Source organism: Manis pentadactyla, chromosome 9 (assembly GCF_030020395.1).
Source record: "Manis pentadactyla isolate mManPen7 chromosome 9, mManPen7.hap1, whole genome shotgun sequence".
In the NCBI taxonomy this organism is placed as follows: domain Eukaryota; kingdom Metazoa; phylum Chordata; class Mammalia; order Pholidota; family Manidae; genus Manis; species Manis pentadactyla.
The window spans coordinates 105,625,076-105,642,461 of NC_080027.1; the positions used below are offsets into that span (position 1 = coordinate 105,625,076).

The 17,386-nt window shown below is 44.2% G+C and overlaps 1 protein-coding gene across 2 annotated transcripts in view; it reads right to left on the minus strand.

Moving 5' to 3' along the window:
* Positions 1-17,386, minus strand: part of ASTN1 (astrotactin 1) — a 283,553-nt gene that overhangs the window by 117,638 nt on the left and 148,529 nt on the right. The window lies entirely within an intron of this gene.

Consider the following 17,386-nt stretch of genomic DNA (forward strand, 5'->3'; position numbering starts at 1 on the left):
CCAGCTGTGTGTGCTTGGGCTCAGAGCTCCAATTATACCAGCCTGAAAGTCTCTCCTAAGACTCCTGCTTCTCTTGTTCACCTTCCCCTGAGCCCATCCTGAGCTCTCTGGTCCAAAAGGGAGTCTCGACTGTCAGCGGATTTGGTCTCAATCCCTCCTTCAGCATTTTTGAGGCTGCCTCTCTCGTCTCCAGTTTCCTTTATTAAAAATGCTAATGCTACCATTTTCTGCCTGAATTTTAGCTAAAAAAAATGCAGTGAGGAGGAGCTGAGGCTGGGAGGGAACATGAGAGCAGAGATGATCGGAACCAAGGAGTGGCTTTTCATCTCGCCGACCCTCAAGCCTTCAAGCCTCCCTTACCACCCAGAAAGCCGTGAATGCACCGCAGGGGGAGGGAGATGAGGCTGCAGTATTTTTTCCCCCTTTTAAAATTAAAACCCCCTAAAAAGAGAAATTGCTGTCCTTGTAACTTGGGCAGGGACTTGCAGTTTTTGTTTTCTTTGTCAGAGTGGCCAATTTCATCTTCTGTGTTGGAAGAAGAGGAAGAGCAATGGCCTGGAAACCTGGACTATGCCAGGTATGAGAGAGGCCGGGAGGGAGATGGGCAGAGGGAGTGTAACCAGAGGGAGAAAAAAGCAGATCAAAAGTGGCTGTGAGGGTGAGGGGCGAAGGAGCTAAAAGGGAAAAAGAAAAATGGGAAGAAGAGCCTGAAATGGATATAAATGAGTGGGAAGGGAAAATACAGAAAAAGTAAAGGACAGAGTAGAGGACTTAGTGAGAAACTATAGCTGTTGAAAAACTATAGACGTTTCAGATCAGGAGGAAGACGCAGGCAATCCCCCGGGGGCAGTGTGGGCACCACAACTTTACCTGCAGAGCCTTCCACGGGCTGATAAACAACAACATCACATTATCAGCCTAAATTCTTCTTTCTCCTTCTTATCTCATTTCCTAGTTATATCCCCTAAATAATTTCTCTGCCCTTTCCTCTGACATTTATGCCACTTAGATATTAATAGATGACACCATATCCCATTTACATTTGCTTAACCCAAATTATATATTCATAATTGTTCTTTCCATCTCTTTGTACACCAAACCCCTCCCTGCCAGAATGAGTCTTGGTGATCTTCCCCAAAGTCCCTGGCTTCTCTGCTGTTCAGGTAATCAAGCACCTTCAATATTCCAATCAGGAAAATTTGACATCAATAATATGGGTGGTTGCCCACAGCTGGGAAGGCCAAGAAGTGTACAGTGGAGAGGAAATAATGCTGAACTGAGTCCAGAGACCAGATCTCTAGACTAAATTCTACTACTGATCAGTGGTGTGTTGGGCCAGATTGTGAGTTGGGCTGAATCACTGTTGAAGCCCGTTTAAGCTCTGACAGTCTAAGATCTGATCTTCATGAACCGGGCAATAGAAGTGACTTTGTGGAGGCATGTGTGCTTTCAAGTCTGGCAGTCCTGGGTTCAAATCTTGACTCTGCAACATATCAGCCATTGACCTGTCATAATTTATTTGTCCTCAGTGTCCTCAGAGACAAACTTGAGGAAATAATGCCAAACCTCACTGAGGACATTGTATGAAGGAAAGAGAGGCTCCTGGAAGAAAACTGGCAAGTGACATCCCGGGTTATCATACGACATATGCCTTGAACACTGAAGATGACTTTACAGGATGAGAATTCTGCTTCCTGACCCATTAAGAACCCTGAGCTGGGCTCTTGTGTCCTGTCACAGAAAGGCAGGCCCGATGAAGATCAGGGGATCCCTCTTAACCATCCAGAAAGGAATGGCAGAAGGAGCCGTGTCTCCCTCTCTCCCCACTAGGATTGGGTATCTCTTCTAAGATGGTGTTTGCTGCAATCTCTATGATCAGTGTTACTTTGGTACCAGACACAAGAATAGAGAGAGGCTCATAAGGGCAAGAAAAATTTCTGTTACTCTTCTCGCTCAGAAAATGCCTAGAGTGGACTATCAGCCATCTGGCACTATTGGTTTACTGGTTCTGTCATTGATTTAATGTTCATTGAACACCTACTGTAGGACTAAGAGGGCTGGACATAGCAAATACAAAAAGACAAAAAAGACAAGAAAAGGGACGGTCCAGTGGGAAGATAAGAAGCCAGTGGTCATGCCACATGGAGCTCTCCCTTGGCTGTACATAGGTGCTATGGAACGTCGGGGAAGAATCTTTTAAATCCACTATGACAGAAACTAGGAACAGAACCAAAAAAAAGGGTGTTTCTGGAAGTTTTCTTGGAATAGGGGTTAGGTAAATAGGAGCAGGATAATATTTATCCTAAACACTAACACCCCACGACCTCGTTTGCATCAAGAAAAATCTAGAAGTTCTCCCAGGAACCCTCTCTTTCCAGAAAACCACCAGCTATGAAGTGTGGCTGCCTCCATCTCACACACTGAGTGGCCTAACCTAGGTCGCTGGGGACTCTGTTAGCTTATCACCTGGCCGTGGTGACTGGAGTCAGGACTTGGGATCGGTGCAGCCACTTCAGCACCACTCTCACTTTCCTCTGCTGGACCTACCTCAGGCAGTCCTCAGGCTGCTCCTCTCCCATCTTTCATTCATCTCCATTCATGCATTCAACCATTCAGTAGACTATATTTATAGTCAGCCTCCAGCTTTCCTATACTCAATCTTTTGTATTCTATATTTCTTGCACATTATACATTGATCTATGCCAACGCGTATTTTCCTTATAATTCAGATGGAGATTCCTCACTTCCTCACTTGAGGTTGACCCCATCAGAGCTTCACATGGATGGTAACAAGCTGTGTGTGTGCATGTGTAAGTGAAGGAGGCGCATACCACAGGCTCCATTCATTCTAATACTGTAGATGTTCATGGAAGTTAATATGCCCCATGAGAACTAGGAAGCTGGAGGGAACCAGCAGATCAATTTCTCTCCTTTCCTGCCTGTTTTCCACCCATCCAGGACTGTTCACAGGTACAAGTTTCCATAAGGCCTACCTATGCTACCTCTTGTGTGTTCAAAAGCTGGCTTTGCAAAGCTGTGAGCACCTGGAATTGCTTTCCTTACTCCCCATCTCCATTGTCTTTCCCCTTCATTGTTGCTTCCCTGGGATGTACCTTCCTCTTCAACTGTAAAATGAGGGTGGATAGTAATAGTGTCTACTTCATAAAGTTGTTTGAAAATTAAATGAGTTATTATTAAGTGTTCTGAACAGTGCCTAACATACAATAAGCCCTAGGTACTTTTTGGTGATTATTATTCATCTCTGTTTGTAATGGGTCTAACACAATTCATGAGACATGGACGGTCATCTGTAAATATTTTTCAAATGAATGAATGATGAATGTACCCTACTTCAGTGGCACTTGGAAGACAAATGAGTTAATTCAGAAAAGGATGCCATGCTAAGTATTAGTTATACCTGAACTAACTTCTCTTTTGTGGATGGAGAGACTTAAGTACCAAGAAATGCACTGAGAAAATCATGCAGAGGTGTGCCTAGAACATGCACATATGACCTCATACACACCTAGTCACTTACTCATTCAACAAACATGAATTTAGTGCTTATTACTGAAAGGGACAGGAAATGCCTTAGGGTTACAAGGTGAGTAAGACACAGTCCTAAACTTGAGGAACTTGCAAGCCAGGATGGGGTAAGGAGCAGTTTAGTGAACAGATGATTAGGGTTATCAGATCATTCTAATATGATGTGAAATCAATGCTGGTGATCTGTATGGGTGTCGCAGGGTCACACACAAGGGCTACAGAGGTAGCCTCAGTTAGATAAGTCAGAGGGGGCTATCTGGATGCAGGCTTAAACAGTCAGTAGGAAACGACCAGAAAAGCTAGCAGTAGGACAAAGAGGGGAGTAGGAAAGGCCACACCAGGCAAGCAAATGCCCAGATGTGTGTGATGGCCTGGTGCACACACAGGCTCTACAGAAGATTCAGTGTCACTGAAACATAAACTTCTGGGCAGAGTGGAAGATGATAGGGGTCAGCAGGAACCATCTCAGAAAGAGCCTGCAGGTCACCTTGGAAAGCCCCAAATGTCTTCTGTGGAGTCATAGGTTTCACTGATGGGTTTCTGGCAGGGTATAAAGTGGAAAGCTTGCTTACGTAGATTTTTTTCATAGCTGAAGAGGAAGGGATTGAGGACAAGTCAAGGGGCAGGAGCCAGGTGAGATGGCTGGTGGTACAGGTAAGGGTAAAGTGCTGGCCGGAGAGAGTGGTGGTGCAGGTGAGACTGGGTGTGGACCAGGGGCCAATCTGATGGATATCCCAGGGGAGAAGAGGAGGTGCTCCAGGATGGAGCCCACCAGGGGCATTCCCTGATTCTCAGCAAGGCCCCCCAGAGATCTGGGTGCAGATGGAGCTCCACCAGGTGATTCCCAAAAAGAGGGCAGTTTAGTCTGGCCAGAGTCCTCAGACTTCAGTGCTGAAACCTAAGGCCCAGGTACAGGACAGTATCTAACTCTGGGTTGAAGAAAATGCCTTTGGTAAACATTATTTCATTCACAATTGTTACCAACTTCAAAGGGCTCTAGAAACTGAAAGTCAGAGAGAAAGAGGCTACCCAGGTAAATGGCAGCAAGGCCACATCAGGATTAAACCCAGGTGTGTTTGATCAAAGTCCAGCCACACAGTCTCACTCTCTTTCTCCCTCTCTATCTTACACACTCACACTCACACTCAAATTTAACTGCACACATAGCAGATTCTTTATAGTCATTATAAGATATATCCTAGAATCTAGAGCCTCGGAGCCACTTCCTTTCCTCTCCCTTCCCGACTCCCATCCCGTAGCGCCTTGGATTACCAAATGGAACTTCACCATGTCCCACATTCTGTATCCCTGGCCCTAGCAAGCTTAATTGCTAAATTGGTTGAAACTGAAAGAATGGAAGAGGTTTTGTGATAGCATCACCAGCCCTCTCCCTGGGCTTCAGTTCAAAGGAATAGTGGTTCAGGGCCAGAGGAGAGCACAGCGGACTTAATGCACTCATAGGCTCTGCTCTCCCTCTGCAATCCTCTGGTGCACAAGCGCACAGCAGGGGTTGCTGGGAAACAGTCTTTGATGATGCGCTCTCCCTGCTGTGAAGACTAATGACTTCAAAGAGGGCATCCTGCCACGTGAGGGGCTGTGTGGAATATCCGACTGCACTGTAATTAGGCAAGAGTCTTGAGTTTAGGCTAGTGTGTCAGACAACACCCTCTTCTGCTCAGTGGCAAGCATGATTTGGGGAAGGGAGAGACAGAGCTTTTGAAGAGCAGGAGTGTATCTTCAGAATGACTGCTTTGATGCTGGTAGAGAGGAAAGAAAAGTTCAAACCAAATCAAACCACACACACCCCTGCCTGGCCAAGGACTGCTGGCCAGGGGTCAAAACTGAATGGTTTAAATAATGGAAGCAATACCTTCTGCTTGAAAACCATTCCCGCAGCAGGTATTACGAGGTCCAGGTGTGTAAAGGAAGGGCAATCCAGTCCCACTTCTGGGTCTCAGCGAGCACCCTCCACAAACTAGGCTCTTCCTTTCCACTAGTCTCATCTACTTCTCTCTACAACCTTATGAGCTAGGTATAATTATCCCTAACTCACAGGGAGGAAGTTATGGCACACAGAACTCGAGGAATTTACCTAAGGGAAGTGGGTAGAGTCAGATTTGGATTCAGGTGGTCTGCTTGTACAGTCTTGACCATTAAGTTCTATGGGCTCGTGTATTTAAGCTCCTAATGGACTGGCTCTCATAGGACCACTGTGAGGACTGAATGTGGTGTTTGGCACAGAGGAAGTCTTGGTGGAAGTGGTGTGCTGTGTTCCCAAAACATTCCCTCCTGCACCCCAACATAAATGTCTTCTTGCTAGCTGTCATCTCATAATGCTTGAAATCTCACCAGCAACAACTATTCAGTTTTCATGGAATACCTACTATATGCAAGACACTGTGTATACTTGAGCACGAGACTCAAAATTAAGGCCTTGCTCCAAAAGTCTTATGGTCCACAAGGGGTCCAGACAAATCTAGCATTAGAAATAACACAAGGCACAGTGTGGGAACTGCCGCAAGGCCTGTGGCAGCCCAAAGGAAGAAGAGAAGGCTTCCAATGGAGAATCTGGGAAGTCTTTATGGAGGAGCAGATATCTGGGCTGGGTCTTGGAGAAAGGGTAGAATTAATTCAGAGGGATGTCTGGAGGGGTAAGTGGAGGGAAGGAAGCACCCTGAGCAAAAGTGGGGAGGGGTGAAGTAAAGAGTAAGTATGGTCAAGGTCAGATGGAAACCAACGCTGGGCGCCTTCAGTGCCGGGAGGGGCTGATCCTGAGAGGCTATGCACAGGCTATCATCCTCCTCTACCGCCCTGGGAGCCTGCACTCAGAGCCAAGCTGCTGGGGTCATTCCATCTCCTTCTATTCTTACTGTGTGCTCTCAAGCAAGTTATTGGGACCCTCCCTGCCACGGCGTCCTCATCCGTACAGCGTGAGGAAGGAATGGCATGAGCAGTCATAAAGCGACACAGATAATGCCTTCGCGAAGAAAGCCCCCGGTTAGTGTCACTGATTAGTATTTAAATGAGGTAAGAGATACAGTGTGTTAGGGTACGACAATGCAATGATATGGAAGAGACACTGTTTATGCCCTTGTGGAATTTACATTCTAGAGATGGGTTGTTCAAACCCAACTTGCCAGATTGATGTTAAGATCACAGCATTTGGTGGCAGTGAAAAGAACATAAATGAGGCCATGACCAATATAAGACATGATCAGTGGGATACTCCATGCCATCACTTACTGAGCACTTACATATGTTATGTAACATTATTGAGTGCAACATATTTTATTTAGGTTTGATTCATAATACATATAACAACTTTAGGTAGATTTTTTTTTTTACTGATGAGGAAGTTATGGTTCAAGAAAATTATAAAACTAGCCAAAAATAAAGTGCTTTTAAGTAGACAAAATGAGATTTGAGCCCAAGTCTGTCTGACTCCAACTTTGTGCCCCCCTCCCATTATTCTCTGCTGCCTCCTGTATAGATAAACATGCAAGCAGGTGAATGTTAATCCTCTTGGAAGTGAGGTATCCACAGCCTCCTGGCTAGGATGTAGTTTCATCAAGGCTCTTATAACCAAGCCTATACCTGGACAGAAACACCCCCAAACATATCCCCGACTACCTTCTTCCTAAGACAAGTAGCTCCAAACATGAAGATGTCACTCCTCACCCAATTGGCTTTGCCAATATAGCAAGGACCTTCCTATGTGTTTTTTTCTCTCACATTTGTGACAGTAAATGGGCAAATGCAGTCCCTGAATAGGGTCCATGGTGCAGGCTGTCCATGCTTTCTGCTACAATGGGCCATGTTGACTTGAACCCACAGTGATGATCTGACACTAGCCCCAAGCACAGAGCTCCCTGGCAACAGATGTCTGCCCTTGATAGAGAGTTATCAGCCCCGGGGCCCCAGGAGGGCTTTCTTTACCTTGGACTGGGCCGCAGCCAGTGGCATTTACTGTGTTTAGATCTCCAGCTGGGTTGCTCTAGGGACTTGTCACTTTCCCTAGAACCCTACAGCATTCTGAAAGAGATGCCTAACTACAGAATACTTGTCATTGTTTTAATCTAGGCATCAGCTCAGGGATCTCTGCCCCCAGAGCCTCTGGGCTAAACTGCAGCTTCTCTCCTGCTTTCCTTTTGAGACTCTTCAAACACTAGTACTTGAGGGGTTTATCAAAGTAAAGTTCTCTTTTGTGAACAAGATTCTCCTTCCTTATCTATGAGACCCTCAATATTGCCGCAATATTCAATAGATTAACCTGTAAAATGGGGACAATAATAGTTTCTATTTCACAATGATGAAACGAGAATTAAATTTGTTGGTATATGAAAGCACTTAGAAGAGTGACTCGTGCATCACAAGCAGTATATAAGTGTTGGCTATTATTACTGCTAATATTAACATCTGCACCTGACCGGCAGCAGGTGGGCAGTGCTATAATACCATGCAGGCAAAGCACTATGACTCACTGGCATTGATGTTAATTCAACCCCAGCAGACTTTCTCCTGGGAGGACTATTTCTCCTTTGTGACCAGCCCACAATGGTCCCCTTAACGTCACCCTTCTCAAATGCTTATATACAAGGAGTCCCTTCTGTATGTCAGGACGGGAGGAAGTCCATGCTGAGAACTGTGGTCTGGGCAGCCCCTTGGGAATCCTGCAAAGGGCTAAATGGGCTAGTGGGGCATCGGGGTCTGCAGCAGCTGTTCATGGCCGGCTCACAGTCCTGCACAACAGAAATCTGCGACCCTCCTACACCCAAGGGTCTTAGACCCTAAGGCCAACCTCAACTGGGAAGCCTGGTTTAGGCTTTATTTCCTCAAGCCAACAATGCTACTGTCAGTGTGAAACACCTTGTGGCCAGGTTAGTAAACTTGAGGGAGGGAGGCTGTGAGGGGAGGAAAAGAGTATTCTAATTATTGAGCTGTTTGTGGTTCAATAAATTGCCTAGAGGGGGGCATCAGATGGTTCTGCTTACCACTCTGTGAATCTGGTCACTAGACTACGGAGACTCAAATAATAATAAGGCCCCTTTCTCATTATATATACGTATATATGTGTATGTGTGCATATATAACACACATATATGTGTATCTATATACACATGTGTGTGTATGTATATGAGACAAAAAAAGATACCACAACATGATGTGATTTTTGTTATAAAAAGTATTACAACTAAACAAACAAAATGAACAAAAGGTCAAAATGAGTTCTTTCCAGGGAATGGCACCTCAGTTGACTTAGACTTTTTTTTTTTTACTGTGTGTTTATTTCTAGATTTTCTACTAATTCCATGCATTTCTTTTATGAAAAGAAAAAAAGATAAGATGCGACAGAAGATGGGCAATGACAGAATGTTTGCTTTCCAATTTCTGAAATCACATGAAGTTAAAACTTCAGATAAGTAATTGTAATGTGAATGTTTGAACAAGAAACCAAAATGCTTCTCTAGGAAGAAAAACCTTACGATTACTTTTACTGAAACTGTTCTTGCAGAAATTGTAGGTGGAACAAACACCACTAAGTGCTCACCCCTCAGCTAGTTTGTAGGATTTTTATCAAAATGAGTGAGGATATTAAAAAAAAAAACAAAACACCTAGGCCAGTATTACCTGCTTAATAAATGATAGCTATTAATCAGCGTTATACGTGGGAATGCTCTAAGTCTTCAGTGACACTTAAGTTATCCTGCATTCAATATTGTGCTAGATGTGAGGGTCATTGCGTGGTGTTCACTCAGCCCTTTGTTATATACAGAGTTAAGGAGATATTTATATTAGAGGAGTTTGAACTAAATGCTAGCACCAGAACCTGAACTTCTTTCCTCCCCAAAATCAGGTTAAAATTGAGAGTTTTAAGGTAGACATTAAGAATAACTTTTGCATGGAAAAAGTTTTGAGAAAAATAATGTACTTCAAGGATACTTTCTTCCTTATCTTTTTCCTCCAAATGTGCTTATAACCACAATACATGCTCATTGTTCAATTATGAAGGGGAACAAAAATGTGGACAGAATTGAGGGGGACAGTGGGAAGCAACGGTTTTGATGCACAGAAAAAGAAATTGAGAAGAAATATCCCAAAATGGTAACAGTAGTTTTCTCGAAGCATGAGATAATAAGCAGACCTTTTTTCTACTTATTTCAAAGGAAGAAGATAAACAGCCAAGAACTTCAAAGCCAGAGAAAATAAGAGTACTCTCAAACCTAGTATTCTTAGACCAAACCCAAGGAAGCAGAATGTCCAGCGAGCATTCCTAGTGGAAAATATCCATGCATTCAGTAGAATATATAAATTCAGGACACTATTTGGAAAGCATGGGCAAGACATAAAACATTCATTTCTATAAAATTGAAACAATTTATCTTCCATTCTTGAGCAGATGGGAGGGTAAATTGAGGTTGATTTTTTTTTTCACCCTGGTGGCCATGTTGGTGGAAATACGAGTGTTCAGCTCTGGCACTGTTTAGAATAAGTCTCTCGGTGCCGTGACTGGGCTAGTCAGAGAGACCGCTGGCCGTCTCATCCTCCTCCGGGGGTCAGCAGTACTGCTGGGGGCTGCAGACACTCCTCAGTCTGGGAAGGCTGGGATAGCGTGAGTCCCCTCAATCCCAGGCAGGCGGAGGAGGGTGCAGAGAAGCAGGTGGGCCCATAGGATGTCCACTGCTCATTTGCAGCTGGCAACTGACTTTCAGAGCGTCCATATGCTCTTCACACTGAGCTCTCTCTGAAATCTGTATTTACCTGACTGATGTATTGCCAATATCCACCTGTCACCAGCTCTGTGAGAGACCTTGAGCAAGTTTCTTCACCTCTCTGGCCCTCTATCTCCCAATCACTAAGATGCAAGGATCCTTTAGAATGCACTCACCCTAGTCTACACACCCATTCTTCTTTCCACGGGAGGGAGTGGGGCACGGGCAAGAGGATGCCTTCCTGGGGGGTCCAGGTGCACCGTGTGCTGCCGAGAAAGGGTTCTTATATATGACTGTGCTTCCACATCATTTGGTGGGAGATTTTCATATGTACAGATTCTGAGTCCTCTCCCAGACCTATGAATTAAAATCTCTGGGGGTAGACATCAGGAATCAATACTTGAAATAAGAGCTCTGGATGATTCTTAAGTATCTGCTCCATGAATGAGCATCAGTCAATTACAAGGGCATATTTTGCTCCTGTAGCATCCTAAGTAAGCAGGAAGGTTACAGCTGCCTCTAAGAGGGGAGCAAAGGGCATCACCTAAAACGACCCCGGCCAGGGTCAGCACCAGCTCCTCAAGTGCATACAAGCAAGTGAGAAGAAGGCATCCACCTGGACAGACACACTCCCCGTCTGTCTCAGTCTCCATGTGCCTGTCTCGGCAAGCATGGATGGGTTTTCAGCCCTCAGCTGCTCTCAGCCAGCTGTCTGCCTGCAATATATCAAGTGTATCACTGTACCAGCCAATTGACCACACACTTTTTGTTCAAATGCATCAAGTTAAACATGTGTTCACTTAGGAAAATCCCTCACAATGAAGTACAGACATTCCCAAGCTCACTGGGAAGATCGTCTGAGGAGGTCCTGGTAGGTAGAGGTCCACTTTCAAACAGTTCCAGCCTGCTCACCCAGGGAGAGGTCAGTTCTCCTCCTGGGCAAAGTTTCAGCTGGCATCAGGTTACAGTGGGGCTTCTGGAGAAGGAACTAGCAAGGGTAGGTTTCATCCTAAGAACTAAGATGAAGATCCACTTGACACTGAAATGAGTGGGAGAAAGGACAGCCACCTTTCCATTGGTTCCTGGGGCAAAAGGAGGAAGTGCAAGTAAAGAAAAAGAGAGGGAAGAAAAGAAGGAGAAATAAGGGGGCAAATAAAAACAATGGGAACCCTTGTTAGGAATAAGTGAGTGGTTTAGGAGTAATTAGAAAGACACACATGCACACACACCCCAAAAAGGGGAATAAAAAGCAAGTTAATGGAAAGATAATGCCATTTGTGCATGGCAGGGCACCAGCAGGGCCTGGGCACAGACAATGAGGTCAGGCAGGGGAGGAGGCAGCCCAGAGCTAAAAGAGCAGGAGCAGGCAGGCCTGCAAATCTTGTTTGAGGGGTTGGAGGAAGGGGACGGGGGCACCAGGGATGCAGCAACAGGCATGTGGGTGAGCAAATAGAAGCCAGATGATGAGCTAGAAATGGGCACAGAAAAGCCGGGAAATGTCCTATGTCACAAAGGACTGTCTGACTCCATTTGAGTCACTACTGAAGAGATTTTGGGTGGCCAAAGAGGGCCAAACGTCCAAGACCAGGCTTAGCTTCAGAGCCACACCCCAGCATTCTAGTCGCTGCCTGACAGTGGGGCAGCATATGCCCTTTGATTGCTGAGCAGCTGAGAAGAGGTTCTTGCTCAGTATGTGACCGGGAGGTGAGGATGGGTTTGGGGTCACTTTGACTCATCCATGGAAGTGGGTCTCTGCTTAAAAACTAGAACCCAGAGCAAAGGCATTGGGTTATTGGTCTGTGAGTGGTCTCTAGGGAAATGTTAAGGATGGCACCACTGAGGCAGGCCCAGACAAAATCACCTCTGTCAAGGACATGCAGAGAGGCAGACACGGCAGGCAGGGGCCAACCGCAACGAATAGCATCCTCCGTCTTGGTTTCCTGGTGTGGGACATTTGCTCCTTATTTGGATTTAGAATCTCTAGGCAGTCATTCCTGGGAGGGTGAGCAGCAAGGTGGAGTTGGAGGACAGAAGAGTCAGCCCCGGGCACAATGGACAGGGCGCATTAAGGCAGTGGGCTCTGTGTGTGTGTGTGTGTGTGTGTGTGTGTGCGCGCGCGCGCGTGTCCTGAGGGCATGCACATGCACATGTGTGTACTAATCTGGGGATGGCATTGTCTGTGAGTGGCCTTCTGAGGAGGCAGTGAGAGAAGGAGGAGGTCTGATGAGCAGGCCCGTTCCTGACAGCAGCTTCTAACACCTCCACAGCCAGCCTTCCCGTCTCAGGAGTTACCGCTCCACCACCACCCTTCAGTACGGAAATCTACTGACATGTTACAGTTCTCTAGAGGGGAGTCTCCTTGATGCTGCCCTCTGTATCTGAGATGCCAGAATAAAAAATCAGACTATTGTTTACTGGGACGCTTCAATTCCATGAATTTTATCTAATTGTGATGTTCTAAAAAATGGCTCTAGATACCCTTGGGTACACTTTTAATTTGACCAAAACAACCATTATTACGGCCTTTCTCATCATCTCCAAAGTAGTTAGATACACTTGTTTTTTTTCTCCGCTAATATTTTCATATAAATCATCCCTCTTGCCTCCTCCACCCTCATTTATTGCTTTCATTTCTCGTCTGTGAAAATTTTCCATTTGTCCTTGTGGTCCTAGCAAACAAATATCAAATACAGAATCTAATAGTCCTTGCCTGTGTCTATGCAGCCATAGCTGAGGAGTTTTTCAGTGAATTCATGCAGGTTAGACAGATGTGGGAAAGCCCCATGCTGGGGCAGGACTCTTCCATCCCGGGTCCTGTCTTGGGCAACCAGGTCCCCAGGGAGCTATGGCAGGAATGATCGATTTTGTTGCGAACCTCAAAGAACAAGAATGTAACTTCAAACATCTGTGTTCTTTTAATAACTCATTAGAAATCTGTCATCCATGACTTTGTTTAAATCTTTGTGAAGTTATTTTTACTTTTAGTGAATTGGAGCTTCTTATGTAATGAGTTCAAGGATTTTACAACCTGCCACCAAATCCTGTACCTGGGTGACCTACACTGACCAGCTTCACCACCCAAATCCAAACAAGACTTACCTAACCTGCCTCACTTCTCCTTGGGCATTTCTGGCAGAACCAGAGTTGCCAAAAAATTATCACAAGCCTCTCAATTCACATACCTTGTATATATGGTGCCTAATTCTCTGTCATTCTTTGCTCTTTGGACTTGAAAACTTTTCTCTACCGGATGATTTTAGCACTATGTTTTACTTGCAGCATCGACATTTGACCCAGTAATTCCACTCCTAGGAATTTACCCAAAGAAAACAAGATCACAGATTCAAAGACAGATGCACCCCTATGTTTGTCAGAGCATTATTTACAAGAGCCAAGATATGGAGGCAACCTAAGTGTCCATCAGTAGATGAATGGATAAAGAAGTTGTGGTGCATATACACAATGGAGTATTATTCAGCCATAAGAAGAAAACTAATCCTACTAAGTTGCAACAACATGGATGGAGCTAGAGGATATTATGCTCAGTGAAGTAAGTCAGGCGGAGAAAGACAAGTACCAGAGGACTCCACTTTGTGTGTATAACAATGAAGCAAAACTGAAGGAACAAAATAGCAGCAGACTCACAGACTCCAAGAAGTGGCTACCAAAGGGGAGGTGTTGGGGAAGGTCGATGGGGAGGGAGGGAGAAGGGGATTAAGGGGCACTATAAGTAGCAATTACAATATAGAAATGTCAAGGGCAAAGCAGTACAGCACAGAGAAGACAAGTAATGACTACAGCATCTTACTATGCTGATAGACAGTGACTGCAATGGGGGGAGTGGGGACTTGATAATGTGAGTGATCGTTGAAACCACAATGTTGTTCATGTGAAGCCTTCAAAAGATTGTATATCAATGATACTTTAATAAAAAAATAATTTGGGTAGCCTCAAGAGGTTTTGTGCATGTTTGGTTTTTGTTTTCTTTTTAGGGTTAATTTAGTTTCAGAGGTCCAGAAAAATGATGTGTTGTGAGGTACTATCCTGAAAAATATACAGATACCTTGGAACTTCTCCTTCCTCTAACAATTTTAGGGGCGTATACATGGAGCTTTAATGTCTGAAGCCTTTGTAGCAACAGCCCTGCAAGATACAGTCTTTACCCACCTTGACAGCCTCTACTCCTGCATGTAAATTGCACTCTTCAGCTACACTGAGCTATTTATTTGCCATTTGTGGAAAAAAAGCATGCTTTTTACATCTCCATGCCTTGGCATATGCTGTTCCCTTTGCTTAGAATTCCTTTTGCTACCAGTTAAATAGAACAGTTCAAAACCTAACTTCTCCAGGAAGTCTTATTCTAGATCCTCAGATGTCATACACACCACCCTTTAAACTGGAATCTCATAGACCTTTGCTCATGCCTTCATTGTAGTAGATTTTAGAATTAATGGTAGATTTTTGTTATGTGCCCATTTATCTGTGTAGATGATTAGAGCAGAGACTACATCTTCTTACGGTAATTAGCACTCTAGCTTACCCTGGGCTGTAACAGGTAATAGAGTGAATGTTTGTGGAAAACATGAACAAGTGAGACAAATAAATGATGGAGTGTAGCGGTGAGAGGATTTCTAAAAACAAACCAGAGTACACGTGCACACACACACACACACACACACACACACACACACACACACACACACACACACTAGGCCAGGGAAACTAGCACAGGGCAGAGGCTGGACAAAATTGCAGGTGTAACTCCTCTGCCTCACAGAATCATCCATTTGTAAGTTTTTGTATCAGTGTCCTTGGTCAATTTTCTGCTTTGTCTGAAAGTCATGAATGCTTATTACTACTTTTCTCTTGGTACGTTAACCTAGATTTTTCACAAGGGAATTCATTTTAACTATTACTGGCCTAGGATTCCGCTGTTTTACTTCAAAAGAATGTTCAGCTCTTTTAATGTACGCAACACAAGAATACTAAGTGAAAAACAGAAATACCCATATTCGCTGATCACCTCCACCTTCTGGAACATGAAATAAAATATTCAGGAAAATCAGGCCTACCATTGATTTTTCCATAATACCCCAATACATATCATTAGTTGACAATCTGTCAGGCAGTTTCCAATTCAAATGACAGTCTTCACGTTCAAATCAATTTTGATTAATTTTGTAAGAATCATTTAAAGCAACGTGGCATCAGATCCCTGATTTAAACCAAGATGTATGGCATCTTCCACTTTTCATTTATCTTGTCATTTTAGAAAATGCAGTCATTTGTCTGGCACTTTTTATATACATATAAACTCAAGCTGCTTATCACTCCTGGTTCCATTATCCGGAAGATAGTCACATTTTTTTCCTTCTAACAGTTGCTCCATTATTTTATTAGGGTCCAAAATGAGACCTCGTAGACAGTGATGATCAGAGAATAATGGAAATTAGAGATGGAAATGACAGATTAGGCCTCCTCGTCTGTTTCCTGAGGCTAATGTTCCTGTCAGTCTGTACCTCAGTGCTTTAGCCTGTCTTATTTTAAATGACACCAACGTGGGGCCTCCAACATTTCCCTGGAGGCTCTTGTCTACATCCTAAGACTGTCTCTACTCACAGCCAGAGGGAATGACAAAGCCTTGTGCAATTACCAAGTGAAGTCAGGCCCATCCTTGCATGATCTGTCTACAAGGCAAGAGATGTGAAGGCTTGAGCGATTAGCCACCAAATCCAATCACGGCAGAGTCAGCCTGGATCATTCAGGGCAAAAAGTGAAATGATATTTTGCCATTGTTTTCTTCAGCAGCAAGTTTGCAGGCTGGATGGCTGGTTATCCATCACCCTTTCCAATATTTTACTCCAAAAAGAATCATGGTCAACTGAGATTCTCAGCCATCACATAAGCTAAAATCCTGGTTCCCCATCAACTATGCAAACATTTCAGGAGTCAGAGAATGAGGAGACAAAGCTGACTTTAACGAGAGGCTGGCCTTTCTTCAGATCTGGGTTGACATCTATTAGTCAAGTCCTCTGCCCTCCCCACCAATCTGTCATATGCCACTTCGTATGTATTTACCCTTCTACCAACACCTTCCTCTAAATTTTGTGGACTGCCTTTCCGATATGATCTCAAATTCTGCAGAAACAGAGCAATCTTTCATTTTCACTAACAGAAAAATTTCACGGCATTTTGACTTCTCCAAGTTTTCTGACCTGTGACTCAGGTTTCCTTTCCCAACCTCCATTCTCTCTTGTCCTTATCCCTCAACCTCAACCTGTTCCAGAACATCTGCCCTCTTCTTCTAATGTCTATAGTATCTATCATATCTTGACTTAGTCATCAGCTGGCCAAGTTGAGTTCTTCAATTCCCTCATCATAAATCACTCCCGTAGGCTCTTCGATCATTTTTATTGCTCTCCTCCAAACTCTCACCCATTTGTCTCCATATTCATTGCATTGAGAGTCCGGAACTGCATTAAATATTCTAGACTTGGTCTCATCAGAATCACACAGAAGGCTGATCACTGACCCTGGCATATGAGTCCTCCATGGCAATGTGTGAAATGATGGTGTTTTCTTTTTTCTAAATTGTCAGGCTGCAAATACAGTTCTAATCTGCAGTCCAAGCGATCACTCCAAGATGGCTGTGCCTTGATTTCTTTCTAGTTTTCCCTGTTCCATTGATTGCTATTACTACTTACGGTTTTTCGATCCCTTTCTTCTCCCACCCTCCTCCATGACCCAGCCAAAGCAGAAAGCAAGCTCTCAGCACCCACAGCAAAGTAGAAAGCTGCTTTTGAAGAGTAACAAAAGATGGATAGCAGTGATGCTTGCACAATAATGTGAATGCACTTAATGTCACTGAACTATGTATGCACTTAAAAAGGGTTAAAATGGTAAATGTGTCATGTATGATTTTATTTCAGCATGAGTCAGAAAAAATGTAAAAAATAAAAATAAAAAGCAACAGACAAGGTAACTTGTTTTTATCCCAGTCATGTGCACATGGGAGAAAGCAAAGGTCTCCCAGAGAAATGCTAATTGGAGATCCGATTTACTCTGCACCCAGCACTCTCCGAGTCTCCTTGCCGGCAACCCTGGTGAAAACAAGTATCTGCTCATGTCAG